The 16,399-nt window shown below is 39.4% G+C and overlaps 1 pseudogene; it reads left to right on the forward strand.

Moving 5' to 3' along the window:
* The first annotated feature begins 949 nt into the window (after positions 1–949).
* LOC132651065 (zinc finger protein 431-like) lies at positions 950–4,215 on the forward strand (annotated as a pseudogene).
* Positions 4,216–16,399: the final 12,184 nt, after the last annotated feature.

A 16,399-nucleotide genomic window follows, 5' to 3' on the forward strand; every position in this document is an offset into this window, starting at 1 on the left:
GTGGATTACGGATGGATTTTCATATACTGAACTATCCCTGTATTTCTGAGATTAAGCCAATTTTTTCATCATGTATATCTTTGATGTGTTCTTGCATATGTTTTACGAGTATTTTATTGAATATATTTGTGTTACAGACACAAATATATGTGTCATATGTGTGCTGGGAATTTAACCCATGTCCTCTGGAAGAACAGACAGTGTTCTTAACTACTGAGCCATACCTCCATCCCCATGTTGCTTATTTATGATCAACATTTACATTGCTAATATTTTCATCTCTCCTTTTGTAATTGTTCAAACATACATTTCATTTTTAAGAAGATCATATTAATATTACAGTTTAAAATGAGGTACTTCAGGTTTCTAGACATGTATGCAGAACTGGAGTGAATGTGTAACTCTTTATAAAAAGTTTAGAAAGATCTTTAAGGTTTTTTATCTTGTTTGTTTGATTAATTTTTGCATATTGTTCAGGATCTTATTATGTACCCCTGAGTGTCCTGGAATTTATTGCAAAGAGCCGTCTACCATCCACCTCTGTGAAATACACCAGCCTCTGTTTCCTGAGTGATTTTGGAATTAAAGTCATCAGATAATACACCCAGCCTGCCCATTCTTATAAGAGTCAGGAATCATTTATACTATTTTTCTCATGTGGGCTCTGTACTGTTTTTCTCTTTACTCTCTCTCTCTCTTTATCTGTTAATTGACATTTCTCTTGTAAGCCTATATCCTACTAAAAGGATGCAGAAATTAGAGAGGTGAACCTCACTGTTGAGTTTACTCTGAAAAAGAGTTGGTGATCACATTACAACTTGTGTGTCAGAAACTAAGTAGAAGAGCCACCAGAATACATTGAAAATATTGTAAAAGAAGGATACATTTCCAGTATTCTAAGTATCATACTTTCTGTTGTACATGTGTGTGGATATTTTAGACTGCATTGACCTACAATGATGTGCATGTGAACTTCACTCAAGAAGAGTGGGCTTTGCTGGATCCTTCCCAAAGGAATCTCTACAAAGATGTGATGCTAGAGACCTACAGGAACCTCGCTGCAATAGGTAGGGCAATGAATTTTCTTTACTTCTTAAAATATGGGGAAACACTATTCATTATTGATGTGCTTCTGTAATTTCTCTTGAGGATGAGGAAGAATTAGATGAATCGATCTTTGATTGACAAATAGATCACGACTTAAACTTTGTATTATTTCCAATAATAAAGCATACATTTTCTGTTACTGTATTTTAGGCTACAATTGGGAAAGTCATAATATAGAAGAGCACTGTCAAAATTCTAGAAGACATACAAGGTAATTTTCATTGTAAGCTGATATGAATATGGTTCTGAAAAAAATTTTAATATGTTCTGGAAGTTTGAAAGAGAAGGGACAGTGTAAATGATCAGTTTTAAGTGTATTTATTGATGATGACTAACTTGTTACTAAACTATGTACGTCCACGTTAGGTATTTGATGTGTGTTTGCAAGGCACTCCTCTAAGAAAGAATGCAAGGAATAATACTCACACAAGATCAATGATTAAATTGTTTACTCATTAGCGCTGAGGTAAAACTGCAATTTGTTTAGTATCCTACAACTCAGATATTGCTAAATGTATTCACAGTAAATAGGTGATGAAAGTATATCCAAAAGATTATACTAATCAACTCATCCATAGTAAAATGGGGTTACTCATATACTTGTAGTAATGTTGCTAAGTTTTGTGAGAAGGGCAATTTTTTTAGAGTCAGGAATGTTGTTGTGGAAAAACCATAATCCCTATAGCACATGTCTGTGATGAACAAAAATCAAATGTGTGAATGCATCATGGAATCATGTCATTTATTATTATTCTTTTAATAATTATATCATATATCACAATGAGTACAAGTCATTTTAATGTGTATATTGAAAGAAACAATGTACCAACCAGAACAACTAAAAGGTATAGTAGTCCCCATTTTGAGTAGATGTTTAAAAATTGATACCTATTATGCTTTATATGGGCTATTTAGAGCTTCCTGCAGTACAAATAATGATGCAGAGGCTTTTTAATATTTTAAAGCTTAGGCAATTTACTGGGCAGATTCTGAACCTTTTTTTTCCCTAACACAAACCTAGCACAGTGTCCGAATGCATGGCCAGCTCTACTTCTTTGTTCATGGTCATGTCCATCTGTTAACCTCACTGTCATGCTGGTGAATGGTGTGTCATTTGCTTTCTTCTTCCCAGCAACACTTTCTCACTCAGAAGTTCTGTCCTGCATTTTGCGCCCTGCTATCACTTGTTAGCTCGTTATTATTTCCAATAGATAAGTAAGGAAGGGCAAAGGTTTACAAAATATATGACAGGTGATCAGCCATAGAACTAACAACACTATGATTTCATCAGTACTTAGCTGATTGCTGGCTCAGCAAAACAACCAGTAGAGGAGAACACTGTGAATGTAAAAATAATGATGAAAACTCAAAATGTAATTATTCTTTACTTTTAATTCAAACTGCAAAATTAAGTCATGTGGCAAAAACGTACATTAGTGTAATGAATGTGGAAAAGCTGTCATATGTGCCAATTATCTTTGCAGGTATGAAAACAATCAATGTGCAGATAAACTCCCTGAAGATACTCAATATGAAGTCTTTGCACATCACAGTAGTCCCCACACATGTAAAAGTATGCATACTGGTGCGGGCAATATGAATGTAGCCTATATAGTAATGCCTTTGCAAATAAAAGTCATATCCTAAGACATAAAAGGATACATATAGGAGAGAAACCTCATGAATGTAACCGATGTGGTAAAGCCTATGCATCTAACAGTGATCTCCTAAGACATAAAGGAACTCACACTGGAGAAAAACCTTATGAATGTAATCAATGTGGTAAAGCCTTTGTACGTAACAGACATCTAATACATAAAAGAACTCACACTGGAGAGAAACCTTATGAATGTATCCAATGTGGTAAAACCTTTGCATATAACAGTAGACTTTTAGTACATAAACGAACTCACACTGGAGAAAAACCTTATGAATGTAATCAATGTGGGAAAGCCTTTGCATGGAACAGTGATCTCCAAAAACATAAAAGAACTCACACTGGAGAGAAACCTTATGAATGTAACCAATGTGGTAAAGCCTTTGCTGATAACAGTAGTCTCCAAAGACATAAAAGAACTCACACTGGAGAGAAACCTTATGAATGTAACCAATGTGGTAAAGCCTTTGCATCTAACAGTAATCTACGAGTACATAAAAGAATTCACACCGGAGAGAAACCTTATGAATGTAACCAATGTGGTAAAGCCTTTGTACGTAACAGTCATCTCCTAGTACATAAAAGAACTCACACTGGAGAAAAACCTCATGAATGTAACCGATGTTTTAAAGCCTATGCATCTAACAGTGATCTCCTAAGACATAAAGGAACTCACACTGGAGAAAAACCTTATGAATGTAATCAATGTGGTAAATCCTTTTCATGGAACAGTGATCTCCAAAAACATAAAAGAACTCACACTGGAGAGAAACCTTATGAATGTAACCAATGTGCTAAAGCCTTTGCAGATAACAGTAGTCTCCAAAGACATAAAAGAACTCACACTGGAGAGAAACGTTATGAATGTAACCAATGTGGTAAAGCCTTTGCATCTAACAGTAATCTACGAGTACATAAAATAATTCACACTGGAAAGAAACCTTATGAATGTAACCAATGTGGTAAAGCCTTTGCACAGAACAGTAATCTCCTAGTACATAAAAGAACACACACTGGAGAAAAATGTCATGAATGTAACCGATGTGGTAAAGCCTATGCATCTAACAGTGATCTCCTAAGACATAAAGGAACTCACACTGGAGAAAAACCTTATGAATGTAATCAGTGTGGTAAAGACTTTGCATATAACAGTAAGCTTTTAGTACATAAACGAACTCACACTGGAGAAAAACCTTATGAATGTAATCAATGTGGGAAAGCCTTTGCATGGAACAGTGATCTCCAAAAACAAAAGAATTCACACCGGAGAGAAACCTTATGAATGTAACCAATGTGGTAAAGCCTTTGCACAGAACAGTAATCTCCTAGTACATAAAAGAACTCACACTGGAGAAAAACCTCATGAATGTAACCAATGTGGTAAAACCTTTTCACAGAACAGTCAATTCCTAATACATAAAAGAACCCACACTGGAGAGAAACCTTATGAATGTAACCAATGTGGTAAAACCTTCATAGATAACAGTGTTCTCCGAAGACATAAAAATCCATGTTGCAGAAATCCTTATGAATATAACTAATGTCATGAAGTCTTTTCATGTAAGACTTATCTTGAACAAGAATACTTATTGAAGTGAAACCCTATGAATATGACCAATGTGTGAAAAAGTTTGCATGCCATAATAATCTCCATGTACATATAAGAAGCACACTGGATAGAAACTTTTTGAATGAAATCAATGTGATAAAGCATTTTGATGTAATAGTAATCTCCTATGACATAAAGAACGCATACTAGAGAGAAACCTTATGAATGTAACTAAGGTGGTGAAGCCATTGCGTGTAACAGTAGTCTCCTAATACAAAAAAGAACTAACACTGGAGAGAACTCTTATGGATGTAATCAATGTGTGAAAGCCTTTGTATGTAACAGTCATCTCCTAATACATAAAGGAGCTCACACTTGAGAGAAACCTTATTAATGTAACCTATGTGGTAAAGCCTTTTCACATAAATGTCATCTAATGAAAACGTGCTGTTCACAATCATCTTCAACATCATGAAAGGATTCATACTGGAACGAAAGACTATGAGTGTATTTACATGGTGAAGCTACTCCACATTTGTATAATCTTTGTCATCATGAAAGAATTCATACAGAGAGAAAATTTATGAATGTGTTAAAATGGGAGACCTTTACACATATCTATATTCTACATCCTCATAAAAGTTTCAAAATGGAGAGAAAAATCTGAGAATATAATCAATATGGTAAGGCTTTTGTGTTCTTCTGTTCACTGAATCCAATACAACTCAAACAGGTCAATACAGATAAAAAAAATTGTCATCCAGTTTGATGAAGGACACATAATGTTGAACTGTGATGCCTACCCATCCAATGAGCCAGAAAGTTACAGAGGTTCTGAGCTTGAAAATCATAAACATCTTTAGCGTTTTACAACTGAATTATTTCCATCAGTCATGGTTTAGGCATATGGGATTTGTTTATGTCTTTGAGGAAGTCACCTGATGCAAAATGTAGGTTTAACAGTCAAAACATTCATATCCATTTGTTCTTTTGTGGTTAGAAAAAGTTATTATGTTTTAGGATAGACAATCTGTGGTTTGGGTCAGTCATTTTAGTTAGGGGACCAAAAATCATGGTATGGAACAGTCATGTTTTGGGCAACAAAAGTTTAGGAATTAAAGTCGGTCAGCTATTGGGAAGTCTACAGGTTTCTTAGGGACTATGAACTTAAACTTATTTTCACCTTATAAATCAATGAAGGCTGGTAACTAAAAGGAAATACTTAGGACAAATTGCTTTTTCATGTTCCCACATACAATTTGCTTTTACATGTAGTACATATCAAAGTCATGTTCAAGTATACAAATGGTCAGATAGTAGAGAGAAACCTTTCACATGCCTTCATGTGATCAAGCCTTTTCTTAATACAGTTATCCCCAAATACATAAAAGAACACACACTGCAGTGAAACCCTCTCAATAAGCAATGTGGTACATCCTTTTCATAGGGTTTTCTTTGAAATCATTAGAAAAAGACATGCTGCAGAGAAACCCCCTGAATGTAGTCAGTATGGTAAGGTTTTCTGCTTCATGCTACCATTATATAAGAGTAAAAGCCTTACTGTGTGGGCTACATCTTAAAGCCTTTGCATATCGCAGTAGTCTTTGAGAACCTAAAAGAACTCATTCGGATGAACATCTATTAGAATAAAAATTTTGTTAAGATCTTTGACCCACCAGGTTGCATTCAATTACACTAGATTATTTTCGAGAAAAATTCTAACAAGTGTCAACAGTGTATGCATGCATTTATGACATCCATCCTTATTTTGTTTCCAATTGAAATCTCATGGACCAAAGGCATATGAATTGAAACAATAAGATAATATGTTTTTATTTCACAATTCACTTCAATTACATGAAATAAATCATCCAGTTGTAACATTTATGTGTGCGTATTAGTGCATTTTCTGTGACCAAACACAATGTCTAAGGCAACTTCCAAATGTGTTGACTTTGCCTTATGATATGGTAGAGGATATGTGATCACTTTAAATTGGGCAAAACAAGTGTCATACATGGCAGCTAAAGTAGGAAGCTTGGAGCTCACAACCTCCACCTACAGCATGAAGCAGAGAGTGGGAACTACAGAAGGTATGCAGCTGAAAACTATCAAGCCCACCCCAAATAACATACTTTCTCCAGCAGGGATACATTTCTTAAACATTCCCAAATGATACCACCAACTGAGAAGGATTCATTTCTCTGACTTCAAACCTACGTGTTTGATTTCTGTTACATGAAAGAATTCATGATGAAGAAAACATTTGTAGATAAGCCTGTAGTTGCCGCAACACCTGAGTTCAGTAATGAATGCTTATATAAGTAAAACATTCATGAGTAAACATATATTCAAGAATTTGTTTTAATTTCCCTTATGTGATATGTTATGGTGTATACGTGCTAGTGAGAGTACAACTTATTGCTATTATGTACAACATCTCATATGTAAGTTCTTAACATGGAACACAAAGAATCTCATACTGGCCCTTATTTAGCCTGAAAATATATTTACGTATCTGCTAGTGTGTGAATCTGTATATACAGCAGTACAACTATAGAAACATTAGAAAAATCTGTAGCAGTGATATGGACTACTCAGGGATTGATCTCAAATCATCAGGCTAAACTAAATTTACCCACTGAGACAATTCTCTGACATTCACTTGCAGGTTTGAGAAAGTCTTAAGAACAAGTCTTTATTCCTAAGAAATAATGTGTCTTTGTCTATACATGTGCCTGTCCATTCTAGTTTCCATGTAGACTAGACACACTAATTTTTCTCATACCAGGAATTATAGAAAGTTGTAAAAAAGCTGATGTAGGTCCTGGGAATGAATTTGTCTTAACTGCAAAGCCATGTATATAGTACTGTAAATATCTTAAATCTTAGTATATCATCTTGATGTCAGGAAGTAGAAAATAATTCATAGAAGAGAGCAATCTTATTTATGCAAAAGCGTTTATTACTTTGGACATAATAAATGTATTTATTTCCAAGAAAATAATTATTTACCATGTTCACTTCATTGTAATGGAGGAGATCACCAATTGTGGTTGTGGTCTAAATTTTGAAACATTGGAGTAGGTATTGAATTTGCTGTGTGTATAGCAAATCCATTCACAGAAGTTTTATTAGGTTCTGATATTCATTCTGTGGTGGCTGTTCATGTTCTAATGCATTTCCACTTGGTTATAGGAATTTTACTGCTGCAATGTATAGAATGGAATCCCCATCCTCTATGTGGTCCATTGCTTATTTATATCAGGCAGTGTGAGATCATAGTTTTCAAGGAAGTGTCTATGAGAACTTGTAATTTTTTAAAATGTTTTCACAAGTTCATTTAAGATGTTGGTTTTTAAGCCTTGCTTGAATATAAATAATTAATTGATGCTTAATAGTATGTGTGTACATATGTATGTATATATTGTTTGAAGTTTCATGCTTCTGCATGTTTCCCATATTTACTATATGGTACTTCATCTTGAAGTTTTGCCTTCTTAGAGATTTATCTAGAAGTGATAGTTAATGTAACAGCAACAAGATTTATTTCAAAAGGGCATCTTGTGTGTGTAATGGACTATTCATTCTTAGGCTATGACAGCTATATGAAGAATGTGTGATACTCTATGGGATCTCTTTTGGTCATGGTTATATATTTTTCAAGTTTATGTTGTCTCTTGCATACCACAAGCACTCCCCACTAAGCTCATTGAGACTCATAAAACGTACTTGAAAAATTACATCAGTACAATATTGTCTTCTATTCTGATTATGAATATATTGTCATCTGAGGATGGAAGAAAATGAAATTATTTGAATAATAAATGCTACTTGCAAATGAAAATTATACACTCCTGTTTTGTTTTGGAATGTTAGTTATTTCTTAGGAGTAAAGACTTGTTCTTAAGACTTTCTCAAAACTGCAAGTGAATGTCAGAGAATTGTCTCAGTGGGTAAATTTAGTTTAGCCTGATGATTTGAGATCAATCCCTGAGTAGTCCATATCACTGCTACAGATTTTTCTAATGTTTCTATAGTTGTCTTGCTGTATATGCAGATTCACACACTAGCAGATACGTAAATATATTTTCAGACTAAATAAATGCAAGTATGGTCACTGGCCAAAAGATTCTTTGTGTTCCATGTCAAGAACTTACATATAAGATGTACATAATAGCAATAAGTTGTACTCTCACTTGCACGTATACACCATAACATATGTATGTGCACACAAACACACTCCAGCATTTTTTAATTTTTTTATTTCATTTTTATTGATTACAGTTTATTCACTTTGTATCCATGCTATAGACCCCTTCTTCTCCCCTCCAAATCTCCCTCTTCTCTTATGCTTCTCCCCCAGTCCACTGATAGAGGAGGTACTTCTCTCCTTCCATCTGAACCTAGTCTATCAGGTTTCATGGGGACTGTCATTGTCTTCCTCTGTGGACTGGTAAGGCTGTTCCCCCTGCAGGCAGAGGTGATCAAAGAGCCAGGCACTGAGTTCATGTCAGAGACAGTCCTTGTTCCCATTACTAGGGTACCCTCTTGGACACTAAGCTGCAATGGGTTATATCTGTCGGGTACTACATTATCTCCATTTGTGGTCCTTATTTGGATTATGAGTCTCCAAAAATCTCTGTGCCCAGATTTTTTCATTCTATTTCTCTCCTTGTGGAGCTCCTGTCCCCTCCAGGTCTTTCTATCTTCCCCTTTGTTTCATTAGATTACCTGTACTCTGCCCAAAGGTTGGTTATGAGTCTCAGCATATGTTTTGATATTCTGCTGTATAGAGTCTTTCAGAGGCCCTATGTGGTAGGTTCCTGTCCAGTTCCCTGTTTTCTACATCTTCTGATATACATCCCCTTTGCCTTTCTGAATGAAGATTGAGCATCTTACCCAGGGTCCTCCTTGATTTGCTTCTTTAGCTGTGCAGATTTTAGGATGATTATTCTATATTATATGCCTGATATCCAGTTAAAATGATGAAATTAACAAAGGAATGCAGCCACTAATAGATGACTGAAATTATTTGTAGAATTTGAAGTCTTATTACTGTTCATTAAAAGGAAAATGGTTCCTTTGTACATCTTATTTTATCCTTTAATTCCTTGATTCAAGTATAGACCACTTAAAAATCATAGGTTGGCTCATAAGTGCATGTCTGTCATCCTAAACCTAGGTTTCAATGGCAGGGTGATCTCTCTGAGACTGAGGCCAGACTGTTACACAGAGTGTGTTCTGTGTTTGTTTGTTTTTGAGACACAATTTTCTTGTGTTGCTTTGGCTGTTCTGGACTCACTTTGTAGACCCAGCCATCCTCATAATCACATAAATCTGTCTGCCTCTTCCTGGTTGAATGCTGGGATTACAAGTGTGTGCCACCATGCCCAGCTCCACAGACAGTTCTAAAACAGCCATGGTTATGTAGAAATGTCATGTATCAAAATGATTTCAAAATGTAAACTATATTTCAAGTTATAGATGTTTTTTTTTCCTGAGGTATAGTGTACACAGGGATGCTAGAAATTTTCTGAATTTGTGTTCTCTGTCATTTGTGTAAGTGAGAAATATAGCATTGAATTATCCCCTCATTGATCAGACATCATGATTACCAGATGGCATTGCCTCCTGAGCAATCTAGTTTCATGGCCTCATTTCATTTTCAGTTAAGAACTTGTGGTCATAATCTCAGGGGAATTTCTGTCCATTTTAAAAATTTTACACATATTTCCACCTGGCTTTGAGCAAAGAGTGCCTTTTGAGCTCAGATTTTACATTTTGATCACATTCAGAATAGGACTTAATTTAGCATGGTTCTGAATAGAGAACCCATATTTGAACATATCCATATGCCCTAAGTTAAATCCCAGTGCTTGCTATGTTGAAGAAAATCATTGCTTTGGAAAGGACTCTTATGTTCTTCTTGCCAGGAAAATATCTTTCTCAGGTCTTGTGTCTTGGCTGGTGTAACAAAACACCAACAACACAGGCTCTAAGCAACAATCAATAAATGGGACCCCACGAAGCTGAAAAGCTTCTGTAAAGCAAAGGACACTGTCTACAGAATGGGAAAGAATATAAAGTTCACTAACCTTATATCTGACAAAAAGGCTAATATCTAGAATATATCAAGAAGTTAAACAGCAACAAATCAAGTAATCCAATAAAAAAGGGACACAGAGCTAAACAGAGAATTCTCAATAGACGAATGACAGAGAAACACTTAAAAAAATGCTCAATGCCCTTAGTCATCAGGGAAATGCAAATGAAAACAATCACGAGATTTCACCTTACAGCCATCAGAATAGCTAAGATCTAAAGCTCAAATAACAATACATGCTGAAGAGGATGTTGAGAAAGAGGAACCCTGCTCCACTCCTGGTGGGAATGTAAACTTGTACAATCACTATGGAAATCAATCTGTCACTTTCTCAGACAATTAGGAATAGTGCTTTCTCAAGATTCAGCTATACCACTCCTAAGCATATATCCAAAAGTTGCTCAGGAATACAACAAAGACATTTATTTGTCCAACCATGTTTGTAACAGCTTTATTTGTAATAGTCAGAAGTTGCAAACAACCCAGATGCCCCTCAACTGAAAAATGGATACAAAATTTTTGGTAAATCTACATAATGGAATATTATTCAGCAATAAAAAAATAAGGAAATCATGACAATTGCAGGCAAATGGTGGGGACTGGAAAAGATTATCCTGAGTGAGGTATCCCAGAAGCAGAAAGACACACAGGGTATATACTCAATCATAAGTGGATATTAAATATATAATATAGGATAAACATACTAAAATCTGTACAACCAGAGAAACTTACGAAGGAGGAGGACTCTGGCTAAGATGCTGAATCCTCATTCAGAAAGGCAAAGAGGATGGACATCAGAAGAGGGATAAAACAGGGAACAGGACAGGAACCTACCACAGAGGGAATCTGAAAGGCTCTACCCTGCAGGGTATCAGAGAAGATGCTGAGACTTGTAGCCAAATTTTGGGCTGAGTGCAGAGCACTTCATGAAAGAAGTAGGAAATAATAAAACCTGGAGAGGACAGCTGCTCCACAAGGAGAGCAAGAGAACCAAAAAATCTGGGCACAGGGGACTTTTCTCAGACTAATACTCCAACCAAGGACCATTGATGGAGATAAACTAGAACCCAGCACAGATGTTGCCCATGGCAGTTCAGTGTCCAAGTGGGTTCCATCGTAATGGGAACAGGGACTGTCTCTGACATGTGCTGATTGGCCTGCTCTTTGATCACCTCCCCCTGAGGGGAAAGCAACTTTACCAGACCACAGAGGAAGACAATGAAGCTATTCGTGATGAGCCCTGATAGACAATGATCAGAGGGAGGGAGAGGAGGACCTCCCCTATCAGTGGACTTGGGGAGGTGCATGTGTGGAGAAGAATGAGGGAGGATGGGATTGCGAGAGGAGGAAGGAGGGGGCACAGAGGGATTCAAAGTTAATAAAGTGTAATTAATAAAAAATAATATAAAAAATGGAAAGAAAAAAAAGACACAGAAGCTGGATATATAAGCTCTCATTGGTCAAATGACAAAACAATTTGAACATCAAAATGATCTGCATATCTATGTCCTCCCAAAATTCCTATGTAGAAGTCTTGAAACTCAAAGTAACAGAACTGCAGGAGATATTTGGGAGGTACTCAGGTATGGGTGGTGAAGCCCTTATAAATAGGTTCAGAACCTTATTGAAGAGATCCTATGAAATCATGTGGCCCTTTAGAACACTGAGTTTAAAGTGAGAACATGACTGTAGACAAGCATGCCCCCAAGTACACCTTATAATTTAACTTTAGACTTTCCAGAGTTTACAATTGTGAAAACTAAAGCCTTTGTTATTAATCATTTGTCACTTAGCCCCAGCAGTCTAAAACAAACAATAACAGTCTAGTCAGCTGCAGAAGGCACATAAATCATGAATCCATATTGATGTAAGTGTATGTCAAATGCATTAACATTCTGATGAGGACCAAGACACAGAGTGTTAAGGTACTCATGGGGGTACAGGTATTAACACTGTAGTAGAAAAGCCTGGAAAACACTGATTACAAGTAATGAAAGTGAAAGTATGTACCACCTGACAGGACACAGTGTGTTACACTTTTGTGATACCTTGGTCCCAGTTTATGCATTGATCCATGAGAACACAGAGAGCTTAGAGAGAGTCAACAAAAATAACAAACCTGGGATATTAGCCATATCTTACAGGATAACCACGGTATAATCCTAAATAAACTAAATAACATGGAGGGTAGAAGAGAGGATACTTGAATCCCCCTAAGAAGGGGACAGACATGGGAAGTGGAGGGAGAGAGGAAGTGGGTGGGAGAGGGGGTGAAAAGAGGAACACGATGGGGGATCATATGTTGGAAAAGTATGGATGGGGTGAGAGGGCTAGGAGAGAAGGGAAATTGGTGTTGCAGCATCTCTGAAATAAAATGAAGACCTGGAATTCTGGAGGTACCTAGGAAAATATGGGGGTGTGAGCCTGGCTGAGATGCCTAGCAGCAGGGATATTGAGACTGAAGTGGACACATCTTGTAGCCAGTGGAGGGAGGGAGACACCAACCAACTGGCAAAACCCTTGACACAAATTTGTCAACTACAAGATATGCAGGAATAAAAGACAGAAGAGAGATTGAGGAAATGGCCAACCAAAGACTGGCACAACTTGAGACCCAACCCATGGGAGAGACCCAAATTCTGGCACTATAATACTCTGGTATGCTTGTAGACAGAAGACTAACATAACTGCCATCTGAGAGGCTTCATCTGGCAGATAATGAAAGCAGATGCAGAGACCCACAGCCAAACAATTAGGCAGAACTCAGGGATTCTTGTGGAAGAGTTTGAGGAAGGATTAATGGATCTAGAGGGGTAGGACACTACAAGAAGACCAACATAGGCAGCTCACTTGGTAACATGGGGCCTCATAGAGCCTGATCCACCAACAAAAGTACATGCCTGGAATAGTCCTAGGACCCCTCCACATATGAAACTGATGGGCTGTTTGTCTGGAAGTAGGTCCCCTAACAAGTAGAGCAGGGGCTGTCTCTGATTTCGGCTCCTATCTCTGTTGCCTCCCTCTGGATCACATTTTCCTAGCAGGGCTGCCTTGTCTTGCGTCAGTGAAAGAAGAGGTACTTAATACTGATGTAACTTGATATCCCAGGGTGGGTGGGTTGTGGGGGTTATAGGGAAAGTGGTTGGTAGGGTGGAACTGGGACGATAGGAAGGAGTGAGGTTGTGAATCGGAGTAAAATGAACAAATAATTTAATGAAGAAAAATGTAACTGATCTGTAGTCATCAAAAGTGACAAGATCATGAAAAAGATGAGGGAAGTGTTCCATATTAAAAGAAATTAAAGAGATAAAGAAACAATGCAACACTTAAATGTACCAACTTCCTCAACAATTATGTGAGTAATAACATAGTCAACATAGCTCAAATTAAATGCAATAATGTGTCAGTGTGAATTACCAATTTTGATAACTGCACTGTCATTATGTAAGACAAAGTTCCTGTTTGTATAAAATCAACACTAAACCATTCCGAGTGACAGGGCATAAGGTCAGCAGCTTCCTCTCAAAATGTCCAAAGTAAAAGAGCAATTAACTGTACATACTTGGAACTATCTTCAAGTTTGTTATTGTTTCAAAATTGTTGTGGGGGAAGCTGGGCATGTTCTTTAACACCAGTACTTGGGAGGCAGAGGAAGTCAGATCTCTGTAGGTTCAAGGCCAGCCTGATCTGATCTACTTAGGGAAGCCTAGGATAGCCATGGCTTTGTTGAGATAATCTGTCAAAAAAAATAACCTAAATAATGTTATTTTAGGGGAAAAAAAAACAATGTAACTGAAAACTAAACAAGATTAAAAACAAAACTGATTCTCTACACTGGCAGTCTGGGTAAGACTATGTCTGTAAGAAACTAAAAAGTGAAATGACGTGGTATTATGGAGCAGCATGAAGATTCTCTAAATACAGCTCAATGTCTTCTTTTTAGTCCGTGTGTGTGTATGTTTGTGTGTTCATGATGAAGGTGAAACATGCATACTAGGGAACACATAGGAAGGTCAGAAGACAATTCTTGCCTTCCACCTTTTCATGAATTCAGGGATCAAACTCAGGTCTCCAGGATTGCCAGCAAGAGTGTTTTTCTGCTGAGCCATCTCACCAACCTGCAGGTAGTTCTCTTAAGTGACCTCAAATAGGTAGTAGGGAGAAAAAATGTGAAGGATCCCTTCTCTTAAACAAATTCTTAGGGATGAATAAATAATAATAAGTGATGAGAAGAACATTAGTACCCTAGTGCTACAAATGACTAACAATCAGCAAAACACAGCCCAAGCACCTCTGGAGACAAGGGGCTGCAGGGCTGGTAGAATTAACCTGAAATGAATGAGGTTTCCCCAGCTCTACAGTAACCTTGTTATTACATCTCGTTTATCTATATATAACAACACAAAGATATAAAAATAAGAAAATAAGTCTGTGTGAACCCTGTATACTCTTGGTTATGCAAGTCCATCAAAGTATAAACAGCAGTGTATCTCCCAAACTGTTCCTTATGAAGAAGTATCTGATGAATAAAGAGAACAATCAAATCACTTGAAAGCTAAGTGAGAGAGACCACCTGCAGTGGTTGGATGGCTGTCTTAAGAAGAGCCATTTTATTCTGGAATGCTGGCACATACATCCTGAAACAATGTTCCTAGAAATGTGCACGGATCCTGTGGCCTTTCCAAGTACCTGGCTTTTGTTCAACTGGGATGTCCAAACTCCCCCACCCCTCCCTCCCAAGGGCAGGCGGGAGGCAGCACCCGACTCTGTACTTTCTTTCCGGGAGGACTGGCCCCAGCATCTCTCTTCCTCAGGATGCCGGGCACAAGCGTAATCCTAGGAAGTCCACACACTGTGCTCCAGCCCTCCCAACCCCAGCGGCCCGAGGGCACGGTCCCGGGTACCAGCAGCCTCCACAGAAGCTCTTGGCAGAACTCGGGCAGGCTCTCCCGACCCGCCCAGCCCGCCAGCCCCCAGCTGCACCGCCCAGACCTTGCCCTGCGACCGCCATCCAGCGGGTGCCTCACACAAGCCCACAGCCAGCCAAGCTTGGCTGCATTGGGATGGCTGATACTTGTGGACCCGCCGCTCCTATACCTCGGGACCCAACCCTCTCTCCTTCCCGCCTCCCAGCTGCGATGCTAGGCCTAGCACCACCTAGCCCACTGGATGGCTGCTGGGGGCTGAGGCGGAGCTCAGAGGAGGCGGCGGCAGAGGAGCCCAGGGAACGGAGGCGGAGCCCGAGGGCGGTGGGAGACATAGCCCGGGGCATAGAGAGGCGGAGCCCGGGGATGAAGGAGGAGCCCGGGGCGGGGACGGGAGAGGAGCCCGAGGAAGCAGAGGCGGAGCCTAGTGGGGGCGGAGGCGGAGCCCGGGAGATGGAGGCAGAAACTGGAGCTGGGCGGGGAGAGGAGCCCGGTGCGGAGAGAGGAGACCGGTGTGTACGCGGAGCCCGGTGGGCAGAAGCAGAGCCTGGTAGGGCAGAGGCGGAGCCCGGGGGATGGAGGCGGCGCCTGGGGAGGCAGAGGCTGAACCTGGGGGCGGAGCCTGCGGCAGAGGCAGAGCCCGGGACGGGGCGTGGATGGAGCCCTGGGATGGAAGGAGGATCCCGGGTCGGGGGGTGGAGCCCGGGAAAGGAGGGAGGCGGAGCCCGGTGTAGGAGGCGGAGCTTGGGGCGGAGGCGGAGCCTGAGGCGGAGGCGGAGCCCGAGCTCGGGGCGAAGGAGGCAGAGTTCTGGGGTAGAGGCAGAGCCCGAGGGGGCGGAGGGGGAGCCCAGGGGCAGAAGCGGAGCTCAGGGGGCGCCCACACCCTTACCTGGCTTCTTCCGGTCTCAGCGTACCACGATGAAGTAGTCCGCTAGCTGAGCCACAACCGCCGCCACCGCGCCCAGGAAGCAGATTCCCATCACCGCCCTCACCGCCACCGCCCACCAGGACCAGGTGAGCTCAGCGTTTTCCCTTCAGCGTCTGTATCCATAGCG

This window comes from Meriones unguiculatus (assembly GCF_030254825.1).
Source record: "Meriones unguiculatus strain TT.TT164.6M chromosome 13 unlocalized genomic scaffold, Bangor_MerUng_6.1 Chr13_unordered_Scaffold_39, whole genome shotgun sequence".
Taxonomy (NCBI): Eukaryota; Metazoa; Chordata; class Mammalia; order Rodentia; family Muridae; genus Meriones; species Meriones unguiculatus.